We start from the raw sequence: 14,929 nt of genomic DNA on the forward strand, positions 1-14,929 counted from the left end.
TAAAAAGATGTGCCATTCCAACAATTTCAGAAAACACAAATTTAAATCATGTAGAGATATTACTATACATTCATTAGATTGAAAAAAAGTGTAAAACTCTGATGTTGATGAGGACATGGAGCAGGAAAAGAGTTTCACTACTTTTTGCGAAAGAGAAAAGTTCACACATTTATATGTTCATCAATAGGTAAATAATGATGATGCTATATTTTATATTCCTAATATAAGATATATATTGTATAAATATATATACTTATATGTACCAATATTATAAAATTTTAAAATAAATGACAGAAAATAAAGCAAATTTAGAAAGTATATTTATCTGTTATATTAGCTACATCTGGTTAAAATGAGAGAGTAATCAAATGACAAGAGAAAAAAGGACAACTTCTCTCCCTATAATTTTTTTTTTTTTTTGAGACAGAGTTTTGCTCTGTCGCCCAGGCTGGAGTGCAGTGGCGCAATCTTGGCTCCCTGCAACCTCCACCTCCCAGGTTCAAGTGATTCTCCTGCATCAGCCTCCCAAGTAGCTGAGACTACAGGAGCTCACCACCACGCCCAGCTAATTTTTTTTTATTTTTAGTAGAGACGGGGTTTCACCATGTTGGCCAAGATGGTCTCGATCTCTTGACCTCGTGATCAGCCCACCTTGGCTTCCCAAATTGCTGGGATTACAGGTGTGAGCCACCACACCCGGCCAATTTTTTTTTTCAAAGACAACACAAATATGACAAAAACAAAATTTATTAACTATAAATATTTATTGCATTATTGTATGTACTTTCCTGTTTAAATATTTTATAATTTAAAAACAATTTTAAGAATTGTATCAATATTGATCCTGCTGGGCACGGTGGCTCATGCCTGTAATCCCAACACTTTCAGAGGCTGAGGTGGGCAGATTGCTTGAGGTCAGGAGTTCGAGACCAGCCTGGCCAACATAGCGAAACCCTGTCTCTACTAAAAATACAAAAAATTAGCTGGACGTGGTGGCACGCGTCTGTAATCCTAGCTACTCAGGAGGCTAAGACAGGAGAATCACTTGAACCCTGGAGGCAGAGGTTGCGATGAGACAGGAACGTGCCACTACACTCTAGCCTGGGCAACAGAGTGACACTCTGTCTCAAAATAATAATAATAATCATAAATAAAGAATTCTATCAATATTGATCTAGAGAAAAAATATCAAATTTTCTGCAATTATTAAAAAAATAAAAGAATTCTATCAATATTGATCTAGAGAAAAAAATCTCAATTTTCTGCAAAAATTATTGGTTAATTTAAGCCATTTTTATACCTCAAGAAGACCACAGAGTAATAATCTCTAATAAATTTCTTAATAGAAATAATAATATTTTGATATATTTAAATATATCTACCTTAATCATCAATATTGTGGCAATAGATTATATATCTATTTAAAACTATTTCAATTTTTAAGTGTTTTTACATAAAGTACATTTTTAAGTATTTAGTTCACTATTTACTGCACATTTGCACATTAGTTTAAGTTTTTTTTTCTGCTATACTTGTTTCTGCTCTCTTACCATTTTTATATTAAAAATAGTGTGAGGGCTTTTCAGTTAGGTGAATCTAAAGTCTTTTTGGCTAAATTTTTCTAAAATTTTAGTTTAATAAGGTTTTTTCTTGTTGATTTCTCATCCAGAATACATATTAAAAGGGCATTTGCCACATTAAATTGCATTGAACTTCCTTTTCAAAGCCATTGCACTCATAGAACATGTCTGTCTATCCTTGAAGATGGATTTGACTGGAGTCATTTGGCTTCCCTAATCGCTCTGCTTTTAAATTTAATCATGAAGAACTCCGGGTACTCAGTGTTAAGAACTAACGATTGCCCTGAAAATGTCAGTCAGCCTAAGTGACTGACAATTTTTTCTTTGTGAGGTGAGTGTATGACATTAAATGCTTGTGGAATAAAAGAATAAAAAATCAGAGTAAAGAGATCTTTGTTTTATAAATTAGGTATATTGTTCCTCTAGATCTAATCTAACTATAGTTGTGATTACTTAAATCTATTGTTCAAAAGGAATGAACTAAATTCTGGTAAAGGAATAAGAGCACTGAACTGGGAGACTGGGATCATTCTATCAAAATCTGCTGCTAATATGGCTGGAGATTTAAACACCTTCATCTTTATATGAGTGCACAACTAGATAATTTCAGTTGTCTCATTCAATTTTATGTTTCTTTCTTTCTTTTTTCTTTCTTTCTTTTTTTTTTTTTTTTTTTTGAGACGGAGTCTCACTCTTGTCACCCAGGCTAGAGTGCAGAGGCGCAATCTTAGCTCACTGCAAGCTCCGCCTTCCGGGTTCACTCCATTCTCCTGCCTCAGTCTCCCGAGGAGCTGGGACTACTGGTGCCCGCCACCACGCCCGGCTAATTTTCGTATTTTTAGTAGGAACGGGATTTCACCATGTTGGCCACCCTGGCCTCAAACTCCTGACCTCAGGTGATCCGCCCACCTCGGCCTTCCAAAGTGCTGAGATTACAGGCGTGAAACACCGTGCCCGGCCAGTTTTATGTTTCTTAACTGGAGAGCTGGAGCCATTATGAGCAAAATAAGCATAAAAGATTTTTTCCGTCCAACCGATGGACCAAGCTAAACATTGTATCTTCAACAACATTTTCTCTTCATGTACACCAGTGACTATTCAGCACTATACCTAGCAAATACTAGTCATAAATGAAAACTATAATCTGTTTTCACAGAAATGTTTCTTGTGATTTTCCCTCTTCGCTATTCTTATTTTCATTGTCTTAACTCAGGTCATCAGCATCTTTTCCCACGAACTACTCAATTTTTCTCCTAACAGACCACGCTCTTCATCTCCCTGCATCCCATGTATCTCCAACGTTTCCAAGGTGTCTTTCTTGATGAAAAAGCACTGATTTTATAAACTTCAATCTCTTCCTTTGGTTTAGAGGTTAAAGCCTAACCCATATACAGAATTTTGCATCTTTCTCAATCTAGTTTTCTTATTTTTGTAGTATAGTCTTTTGCCAATTTCCATCTTCCTTCTTATCTTTGGATTCACATCTCCAACTCCGGAGAAGGCAAAAACATCAAATTTATTTACATCAATCGTTCATTTTTTCCCACTTTATGCTTTTGGCAGTGCTGCTCCTGCTGCATAGTATACACTTTCCCCTTTTTTATCAGGTGAAATTCTACCTATTTATAAGTCCCTGCTCAAATACTAATCATATTGAAAGCTTCCCTGAATACCTTGGAAGAAAAAGTTCTGCCTCCCTCATCTGAAATCATCTCATAGCACTTTTATATAACCCTATTTTAGTACTTAACACATTGAGTTATATTTAGTTATTGCCCTTATACTTTCTCTGGTAGATTATGTGCTAATTTCTTTCTTTCTTTATCCATCTATCCATCAAGCATTTATTGAAGACCTGCTACTCATCAGATACTTTGTTAGAATATAGGGGACGGAGTTGTAAGAACTGATTTTAACTTTAACAAGTTTATTCTTTATATGGAAATCCAACATTTAAGTAAATTTTAATTTACAATATAGGATATTGAGTGCTGTGGTAGGTACTCGTCTCTGCAGAGAATATTTTGGAAAAAAGAGCATTAAAATGTACTGCATAGGAGAGTAGGAATTAGGCCCAGGGACTTTCTCTGGTTGAGGTCGACCATTCATTTGTTAACTATTTAGAGTGGAGTATAATTAATTTTTTTTTTTTTTTTTTTTTTTTGAGACAGAGTCTCGCTCTGTCGCCCAGGCTGGAGTGCAGTGGCGCAATCTCGACTCACTGCAAGCTCCGCCTCCCGGGTTCACGCCATTCTCCTGCCTCAGCCTCTCCGAGTAGCTGGGACTACAGGCGCCCGCCACCACGCCCGGCTAATTTTTTGTATTTTTTTTTTTTTTAGTAGAGATGGGGTTTCACCGTGGTCTCGATCTCCTGACCTCGTGATCCGCCCGCCTCGGCCTCCCAAAGTGCTGGGATTACAAGCGTGAGCCACCGCGCCCGGCCAATTAATTCTCGATAGATGTCATTAAATACACTTTGTTTCGAGTATATGGAGGCTTATTCTCTATAGTGTGTTGGATAAAGGCCACAGGTAGTGAAGATATTTCAGAGATGTGAAGAATTCTGTGGGAATGACAACACCCAGCATTTCCATTCAACCGGATCCCATAGGGAAAATGTCAGTTTTGTGAAGGCAGATACATTAACCACATACAACTCGATTAATATAAACAAATAATCTTATCCATTGAGCTCTCCCACAGACCTTCTTGGGCCCAATCAGACAATAATGAAGTGCAGGCGAGACAGCATTCTGTACTCACATTGCAGGCAATGGTTCAAGTCCCTCCACCAGGTCCCTCAAGAAAGAGACAGGATGACTGACTTACTGTGTATTTGACTCATTTTCCTAGAAAGTGCAGACTCGCTATAAAATGTGTTAGGTGGTGAGAACGCTGGTGGTTCACCGTTTTCCTCCACTTTCAGCCTCCGTGCAAACCCTCTGCCCAAAGCCTCGCTCCAGTACGGAGGAGCTGCGTCTTCAGCACACTTTCTCTGTTGCCAGGTAACCACTTCTCCCTCCGCCTAGTCTCCAGGGGTCACGAGCCACTTCCGCCTCCCCCTCCCGGGCGCTCCAATCAGCGACCTGTGTGGCTGTCACGTGGGCCTCTCGGGCAGACCCTGGAGAGCGGGCTCGCGGCGCCTCCCATCGTGGCTCAGCGCTGGAGCTTTCGGAGCCCGCTTCCCGCCCCTCGGAGCCCGCGGGCCCGGCCGCCCCGCCCCCGGGTGCCCGGGGCGAGCAGGCAGGGAGGGCGGGGCGAGTCCGCGCGTTGGCAGTGCTCGCCTCGCAGCTGCGCCCGCCGGCTTCAGCACTTTCCGCTGTCCGCCGCTGCAGCCGCCTCCTCCTCCAGGTAAGAAGCCGGTGGGGCCGCAGAGATAGCAAGGCAAGCTCAGGCTTGAAGAGGGTGATGCTTGAACTGTCGCGGCGTCATGCGAGAGGGGCTCTGACCTCCCTGTGATCGCGGACCAGGGTGATGTACGTCCTGCAGGGCTTTGCACACCATGGTGCCTAAGGAGATAATCACCTGAGTTTTAGAGCCACACACCTGATTCTTACAAGGCACAGCAAGCAGCGAATATTTATGTATCTAAACTACCATTGCAGTGTAAACTATGGACATTTCGAGGGACATTGTTTTATTTTCATGGCTATTAAGTATATGTCTAGAGCCTAGATTGCTGTTCTCATCCCTCCGCCGGCCAGACACTTCTGTATAGATCATTTACCCCTTTGAAGATGGTCTTATTAGTAGGGTTGTACTAAGGAAGGTTTGAGTAAAAAGGAAATGCGTTCCAGAAAAAAGACGGCATTGGATGTAAGACAGGTATACTGTGTATTAAGTAGATCGTAAAATAGAATCTGCTGTCCTCCCCTCTCCAAAAACAGACTTGTTTTGCTTGCAAAGATTGAAAGGAACAGACAATTTAAGGAGACTTTTTTTACTATATTAATTAAAAGCAATTGATTTGAATGAAAAGTAATGAAAAGTCCGACCATGTATCAAAAATAAGTTATTTTGCATATTAATATATACATATACATACTATATATATTTAACAAGGGTTGAAGAGAGATACTACATTTCTGAATCTTTCATAAATACCCTTTAGAGAAAACTATCAAAAAAACACAAGTTCGTTATAAAAGGATATGAAACGGCCAAAGCCCAACAATATGAGATTATAGTTGCCATTCTTAGCTCTCCAATAACATTTCTGCGTTGTAAAAATTAGAAAATAAATGACAATGAATTTATGAGAATTTATAAATTTGAACTCCACAAGAGTTTAAGCATTAATTTATTTGTAGATTTATGCCTTATCGTTACCCGGCTTGCCAGGAGCTGATGCTGGGCGGATGGTGATTACAAACTCTATGGAGAAAGCACTCTTACATCCTTTTGAGATTCTGCTTCACTGGCCTAAGTGTTCAAGAAAATGGATATAGTTATATCTAACTGTTTTGAAGGCAGACATCTGAGATAGGTGATCTGAGAACCCTTCGCCTCCTATGATCTGAAATTAAATATAGTTATTAAGTGCTTTTGAAAAGTTGTCAATTCATTAATATTTTGGGAAACATCCTTTACTCCATTGTTTGGAGATTAATGTTACAAATGGTAGCTTTAGAGTTCCCGGGAATTTTAAAACAATGACTTATTTCAAAGGGCATATATGGAAAGTAAAGCTCTTGAGTTCCACAAACTTAATTATGTAAAAATAACTAGTTGAATGTTATTGTTTACATTGTTCTGACTTTCTCTTGTGTTGATATTAATAGAACTGCTTAAAGAACTGTGGACATCTGAAGAAGACGTTAAATATGCTTACTTGAAAGTTTTAACATTCTTTATTCTTCTTATTTCTAATGATAAATAGTGGTGTTCTAAATATTTTTAAGTTACCCATTAGTCACATAATAATTCCATAGATTAGAAAGCCATAAATTAATTTAGGCCAGAAAAACAATGCTCCCAGTAGAGGGGAGACTAGGGCTAGATTGCTTTTGTTGTTGCTGTTTTCTACAGACTCTATCTTGTATCCTTTAGTCTGGGAAAGGAGGGGGCAGGGCCAGTGGCAGTTTTTTAATTACTCGGAGAAGTTTAAGAACAGGTTTCTGTTTGTTTGTTTGTTTGTTTTATTGTTTTACTCTGATGGATACTAGAAGTCCAACATGAATGATTAGGTTGTCACTATTAATGAAATGTGTAAATTCTCCAGAGTACCTGATTTTGTTTTCTAAATACTTTAATGACGACTAAAATGTAATTCTAACAGTTTTGAAGGATTCACATTTTCGTCCTATATTCCAGAATTTCTTTGAAATCTAACATATGCAAGAAAGGTAACACTTTATCAGATTAATGAATTATAATACTGAATACTTAGAGTTTACCCAGCTATTCATGATAATTATGTATATGGAAGCATCATTGCTACTTTTGACAACTGCTGAATTATCTCATTTTACATTTTGTATACCTGTTCCATTGAACAGATGGAAATATTAAAGTGAAGTCATGTATCTTCCAGTGTGTCTTCAGGAACAGAGATTTCATCGAAATTATATTAATTTATAGAAATCATATGAGGATAGGCTGGGTGCGGTGGCTCATACCTGTAATCCCGGCACTTTGGGAGGCCGAGGCAGGCGGATCACCTGAGGGCAGGAGTTTGAGACCAGCCTGGCCAACATGGTGAAACCCCGTCTGTACTAAAACTACAAAAATTAGCTGGGCGTGGTGGTGCACGTCTGTAATCCCAGCTACTTGGCAGGCTGAGGCGTGAGAATCTCTCTTGAACCCAGGAGGCAGAGGTTGCCAGCCTGGGCGACAGAGCAAGACAATGTCAAAAAAAATTAAAAAAAGAAAAGAAAAAGAAAAAAAGAAGGATATTGGAAGGAATTTTTTATTAATTCATGCTCCTTTTCTTTTTTATCAGAAACATATGAAACTCAAGCTTTGGTTGGTACTTTTTGATACCCAAGACTGTGCTTTATCCTGTTAAAATAGTATCGTGATTATTCTTTCATTGTTGATAAAACTATTCCTTGAAATTTTTGAGCAAGAAATTAGATACAGATACCTGAAGAGAATTTTAGAAATTCTCCCAAAGAATCTATAAGGAAACAAAACCTAGAGAAAAACATTTTTCTTATTTGAGTTTACTTAAAATGTTCACGAAGGACTTGCAACTTTGGTAATAAAAATTGGTAGAAATAATATAAAATGATCAGCTTTGTATAGTAAAAGAAAAATTCCCATCACGATTAATTAGAAAGATTTGAAAAGTTCCCATGCTTAAAGCGTGGGCTGTCACATTAGAAGACAGAGTTCAAGTTGTTTTTATCTGATTTCAGTGACTAGACAGGTATAATTTCAGTGACTAGTCAAACATTTCAAATAGGCTAGATTTTGTAAGAAAAAAAAAGAACTTGATATTGGAGCCACAGCTGGCACCTGCCTTCTAGATGTCACATTATCAGCTACTTGAGGAAAATAATTTTTATATATATTGATAAAAGTCTTACTTTTTATTATGTTAAATGTACTTACAAAGTATTGTTCAGTAAACTGTCTTATGAAATTCTGTAATTCTACATTCTAATTTAAAAAATGTACCTTAGAAAGACAGTAATATAAATCTATAATTAAGATAATACAGGAGGTAATTTAACAATGTTATTTGCTATGATAACGATGATTGATAATTGTCATGTTCGGATAAATTCTAGCAAAGTGTAAGAAATAAATTTCCATGTGTCAGTGAAGATGTTATAACAGTCAATACTTGTTTTGTACGTTCCAATGTTCTGAGACGGAGAACTCAAGATAGAGGTCCTTACACAATTTTTCTTATGCTTAGGTTTATTTTTTCTTCTTCCAGATTCTTCACATTTTTTTTAGTTGTAAGCATGTACCAGTATCCCAGGCAGACTCATTTACAGTGATGTATAGTAACTTCAATTTCATATTATGCACACACAAAAACTTACTTTCAAATTGGAAAGTAGAAAATAATTTTTATTACACAAAGCACTCGTGTTTAATGTGTTATTAAAAAAACCCTTCATTACAATACAAACAGCTCCACGTGGAGTCTCAAAAAATGAATAGTTGGTTAATAAGAAATAGCTAACATTTAATTAGATTTGATTCTTTAAGATAAAACATTATGGATGACTTTTAATGAAAAGAGTTATGCAACATTTTATTTTTAAGGTAAACAGGTTTGAAGGGGTCATTTTGGAATTTATGATAGAAGGATCCTTAAGACCAGTTACTCTAACACTGTTATTTTGTTAATGAGGACACTAAACGCATAAAAATTATGTTCTCAAAATTAATAAGGGAAAAGCTGGCTTAGAACCTCGGGCTCTGACACTCAGCTTTGTGCTCCCTCTCTAAAGAGCTACAGAATGTATCACAAACATGGTTTTCTCTATATTTCTTCTTATATTATATTTCTTCAAGTTAAAAGTTTAAATAGTTAAAGTCTAAATCATTTTCGTGTGGTTAAAATAATTGTAGTTAATAAACAATATGCATGTGTTTTGGTCTCATCATATAGAAAGTTTACTTAAACTGCTAGTTAAAAGTTATTTTCCCAATACTTATATAATTTATTGGTTTGCTTATTAATGTAAGATTTGCTGCAAAGTCATTTGTGATTTGAGATCTGGTTACCTTAGAAATTTCTTATCCCAATGCACTCCATGGTACATAAGTAGCCATCACACCTAAAATTAAATGTTAAGTATTTTAGAAATAAGATGCTTTTGGAAGTTATAGCTGAAGCCTAGATTATGGTTACCCTTAGGTACAACTGTAAGGTTGAATGCATTTACTTCTTAGGCTTTCTCCCACTTTGGTATAGATGCTACTTATAGCACTGTTACTCAAAGTGTACCTTAGACTAGCAGCATCAGCATCTCTTGGGACTTTGTTAGATATGCATATTTTTAGGCCAGGTCCCTACCAAATCAGAATTTCTGAGGGAGGGGCTCAGGAATCTGTGTTTTAACAAGCCTCAAGTGATTTTTATGCATCGTGGAGTTTGAGAAGTACTGATACCGAGTACTTTATGCCATGCGGGTGAATGGGACATGAACATTATGAGCTCAACAGGCGACCAAGTCTCTTGGCAACTTGATCGCCTCTTGAGCTAGTAATGTTCATGTACTATTCTACTTCTGAAGCTTTACTTGGGAGTACCATGAACTACTAAATAAATGAATTTATTCCTGAAAATATAATAGTGGATACGTTTCATTAACATTTGTGTATCAATAGTAGCTTTTTGGGCATAATGTCTCACCTTCAAAATTAATTCATTAGCTCATGTTTAGAGGGAATTTTATGTTAGTTAAGAGCATAATATTTGACTTAGGCAGACTAATATGTAGATTACTAACCCATCAGATCTGTGCCTGGGCCCTGCCTTAGGTAATATAGCCTTTTACTTAGCAAATTAAAATCAGACTTATTTCAGGCCTCCGTCAATATATTGAATGCATATATTGAAGAAAGTTTCGAGTTTAGTTAGTTTAAATAATTCCTTTTTTTCCCTTTTTTCCACTTCTTTTTTCTTTTCTTTTTTTCTTCTGAGACAAGGTCTCCTGCTGGAGTGCAGTGGTGTGATCATGGCTCACTGCAGCCTCGAACTCCCAGGCTCAATCAATCCCCCCATATCAGCCTTCTGAGTAGCTGGGACTACAGGCATGCACCACCACTCCTGGTTAATTTTTTTTTTTTTTTTTTTTTTTACTTTTTGTAGAGAAGACATCTCACTATGTTGCCCAGGCTGGTCTGGAACTCCTGGGCTCAAGCGATCCACCCAACTTGGCCTGCCAAAGTCCTGGGATGCATAAGCCTCTGTGCCTGGCCCTGTTTTTGTTTTTGTTTTGTTTCTTTAATATTCAAGCTTCTAAGCGTCCATTTGATTTTCTTTGCTGGTTTTCCCAAATTGACTTGCCAAAATAATTTTTAACATCTTTTCCCAGAACATGAATATGCCAGCATTAAGTGACTTTATGCCAAATGGGGAATCCTAAGTTTGACAGACAGATGAGCATGAAGGCTCATCCTGCTTCAAAAACTCACATACAAAACCCAACTCACAAACCAGGTTAATTAGAAGGGGAGCGAGGGTCCTGAGGATTATGTAGCAACTTATGGCAGAGTTCCTCAAGTCTTTCTTTTTAATGAGCAGTAATTCTATTTATAAAAATAGGGGTATACTTTTTGCCACACCCTACTGAAGAAATAATCTTGTATCTTTTTATGACAAATATTTACTTATTTCCTTTCATAGTGTTCTTGCAATGGAATATTCACTTCAAAAATTCTTAGTTTATACTTGAAAATTTGTGGTTTCTCCCTTTTCTTTTTTCTTTTCTCTCTTTTTTTTTTTTTTGAGATGGATTCTCACTCTGTCACACTGAAGTGCAATGACACGATCTAGGCTCATTGCAACCTCCGCCTCCCAGATTCAAGCAATTCTCCTGCCTCAGCCTCCTGAGTAGCTGGGATTACAGGCGCAGGCCATCACTCCCGGCCAACTTTTGTATTTTTAGTAGAGACGGGGTTTCACCATGTTGGTCAGGCTGATCTGGAACTCCTGACCTCGGCCCACCTTGGCCTCCCAAAGTGCTGGGATTACAGGTGTGAGCCACCACGCCCGGCCTCTCCCTTTTCTGTTATTCTTTGGATACCTCTCTCAGAATGGTCACATTGAGAGTATATGAGTGAGCCTGTTGAAGTAGATGTGGATTACTTCTTTGATCAAATCAAAAATTATTTCCATGTTGCAGCACAAAAGATTCTGTAATCCTCTAAGCATCTGGGTAAGTCTAGTTCCAGGATTCAAATCCATATAATTTTCATTTTCATGGCTAAAATGGAGGAAAGTATAAACATATATGTAAATAGATAATAAAGGTAACTCCATTCATCTTTCCATATCTTTGAATCAGTGTCTTGCTCTTTTGATGTTCAGTGTTTGGTCTTACATATAACTCCTGTGTTTTGTTGACCAAGATGGAATTCTTGCCATAATGACCTTATTCTTCTCTACTTGCTACCTAATGCAGGATTTTAATGTAGGCTAATACTGTACTTGTGACCTATTTTGTCTTCTAAGCTTTTAAGAACATCATGATTTGACATAACACTGCCTGCCAAGCATGTAAAAGGTAAACTCAGAAATGCTCAGGTAAACTCAAGCATGTAAAAGGTAAACTAGACATTTCAGAGATTAATCTCAGACAGAAGATACCAGAGGCAGTTTTTCTTCCAACTTATCTTTATAGTCATTGAACTAGGCCAGTAGTTCTTAAGCCTTACTATGCATTTAAATTGTCCAAGAGTGATATTGAAAAGCTCCACTCCAAGGTTCTCATTTATTAGAGTTGGGATGTGATTCACAAGTCTGAAATTTTAGCAAGTATCTGAGTTAATTCTGATGCAAAATACTTGAGAACCACACTTTGAGATACACTGATTAAGAGATTTTTGAAATCCTATTTATCCTTGATAATGTATGATGCTATATACCACAATGAGAATAATGCTCATTTAGAATTATGGATACAGACAAGAAGAGCTCAAGTTAGTGGGCTAATGGATGATTTTTTAAAAATTCCTTTCAGTTTTCTGCATTTTCCAGATGTTTTCCAAAGTAAGCACCTATGGATTATATGAGAAGACATGTTTTTTGCATAGCTCTGAGCGTATAGTATATTTACATTTTAAATACTGACATTTCAACAACGTGTTTTTAGGGTTTTATTTTTTAGTAATAAAGGCAATACATTTCCATTACAGAAAAATTACACAATTCAGAAGAGTATAAAAGTGAGTTTAACAAAACTACCTTGAATCTCTGCATCCTGGTATAAAATGCTGACCTTTTAACAGACATTTTTAGGTACCTTTTATTGATTTTTCTTACTATTTCTCGGACATTCCCAGAAACACATCTCAGAGTCTTTATTTTTGTGCTCCCTCTTTTTAGCAAGATTTTTTCACCAGATGATATATTTTGCTTTCCTTCAAATGTCTGCTCGGTATCACCTATGAGGCCTTCCTGTGCCATCTTTTACAAAAATTACAATGTGAGCTCTGTCACCAGAACTCCTTTTCCCTTTTCCCTCTGTTATTTTTATTTTTCTCTATTCCACAAATTGTCTTGGGAGAGAGATATATATAACTCAAGATAATTGTGACATATACTACACATATACATACATATTTATATATATAATTTACTTATTTGTTTTGCTAATTTCGTTTTTTTAAAAAAAGACAGAGTCTCACTTTGTCATCCAGGCTAGAGTGCAGTGGCATGATCATAGGTCACTGCAGCCTCGATTTCCTGGGTTCACGTGGTCCTCACACCTCAGCCTCATGAGTAGTTGGGACTAGAGGTACATGCACCACGCCTGGCTGATTTTTGTATTTTTGTAGATATAGGGTCTTGCTGTGTTGCCCAGGCTGGGCTTGAACTCCTGGCCTCAAGTGATTCTCCAATCTTATCCTCCCCAAGCACTGGGATTAAATACACGAGCCCCTGTGTTAATTTTGTTATTCCCTGCTACAAGAAGAAAGACTCTGGGCATGCAGGATTTTTTTTTTTAATGCTTTTTTTTTTCTATCCTTGCCTAGCACATAGTTATTGCTCAATAAATATTTATTGAGTGGATGAGTAAATTGTGCAGTGATTACTGAAAGTTTAAAAAGTCAATGGAATAATAAACTTCCCCAAATTTTACCATCTAGAAATAGCCAAATATTTACCTTGAGCTGTATATTCTTTTAGTTTTTAATGTGTATATGTATATATATATATAAATTTTTAAATGCAGAAACATAACTCTGACATGCCTTTTAAATTAACTACATAGACTTTATCAAATGATTGATTTATAACTACTCTTTTCATATTAAGATGTTTTATGTATATGTTAATATTTTTTCCAGTTTTTTCTTTCAAGTTTATATTTTAACAAAAATAATAAAATTCAAGATTTCATTTCATAATTTTTGTGATTTCATGTTTTTTTGATTATAAGATGACTGGGTCAATTTCTAATATTGTGAGTCGATTTTTCCCTAAATATCAGTAAGCAAATTGTGTCTACTGATTACCTTTGTTAAATGAGAAATTTACCATATCTTTGTTTTCTTCTATTCTTCTCCTAAGCTCTAGTACCTAGGAAAACAATATAAGATTTTAAAGTTTTGATAATGAACATTTTAGGTTGTCTGTCTTCTCTTTCAATCATTACTTTGTCATTTCCATTTTCATAACCGTATTCCAGTTTCTTTGCTTAATATATTTTAAAAATTACATTAACTTCCATATTTGAGCTCTTTGTTTTGATTCATTTTTAAAAAGACTGTAATTTTGTTCAAATAATTCTTTAAGAAGAATACATGTGTAAATTGCCTTCTAAATCTTTCCAGTATGAGAATGTCTTTCTGTTCGTTTTCCCTTCACACATGTATGATACTTTGGCAAATTATAGAAGAGTGAGATCAGCATTTTGGGAGGCTGAGGCAGGAGGGTCACTTGAGGATAGTTCAAGATCAGCTTGGGCAACGTAGTGACACCCTATGTCTACAAAAAAAGGAAAAGAAAAAGAAATTAGCCAAGAGTGTTAGTGTGTGCTGTAGTCTCAGTTCGGGAGGCTGAGGCAAGAAGATCACTTGAGCTCAGGAGTTTGAGGCTTGAGTGTGCTATGATCGGGACACTGCACCCCAGCCTGAGTGTTGCAGTGAGACCCTGGCTCAAAAAAGGAAAAAAAAAGTGAGATCACTATAGTTCTTCAGTTTAATAAAGTTATTATATCACTGAATTTGGGAATTTTGTGCAGTGGTGAAAAATGATGCCAATCTGTTTTTTTCTGCTTGTACATAGTATTTTTACAAAATTCTTCTTAGTTGCTCATTAGAGTGTAAAGAAATAAATTAGCCTTGAATTTACCTTAATATACCTAGGTATGGATAGTTAACTGTATGTTTACATATATATATATATTTAAGCAAAATATGTGTATCTGCATGTATATATTTAAGCAAAATATGTATATTGCTTAAAACAAAAGCACTTTTGATCTGCCTATTTAGAGTTTTTTTTTAAACCCAGTAAATCAGTTGTTGTTTTGTTTTTTTTCTTTTTTTTGGCTACATCTCAGATTGTTGTTTTTGTTTCTGCAGTTTTACTTGTGCTTTAGCTTTTTCTAAAAATATTTTTAATATTTTAGTTTGAGGTTTCATTCCTTGTATACTGTATCTTTCAATTTCTCTAAATTTTAAAAAATCTCTTATTTTCCAGTGTTTTGGAAGAG

General features: G+C 36.3%; 1 protein-coding gene across 5 annotated transcripts in view; it reads left to right on the forward strand.

Moving 5' to 3' along the window:
• Positions 1-4,692: 4,692 nt before the first annotated feature.
• WDR17 (WD repeat domain 17) overlaps positions 4,693-14,929 on the forward strand; it is a 112,967-nt gene continuing 102,730 nt past the window's right edge. For 3 of the 5 annotated variants that reach the window (XM_032148947.3, XM_032148949.3, XM_032148950.2), the window contains exon 1: positions 4,693-4,931. The gene's annotated coding sequence lies outside the window, so the exon portion shown is untranslated. The remainder of the gene's footprint in view (positions 4,932-14,929) is intronic. The other 2 variants (XM_032148948.2, XM_032754542.2) reach the window with 1 other exon arrangement.

This window comes from Hylobates moloch, unplaced genomic scaffold, assembly GCF_009828535.3.
Source record: "Hylobates moloch isolate HMO894 unplaced genomic scaffold, HMol_V3 SCAFFOLD_3, whole genome shotgun sequence".
Taxonomy (NCBI): domain Eukaryota; kingdom Metazoa; phylum Chordata; class Mammalia; order Primates; family Hylobatidae; genus Hylobates; species Hylobates moloch.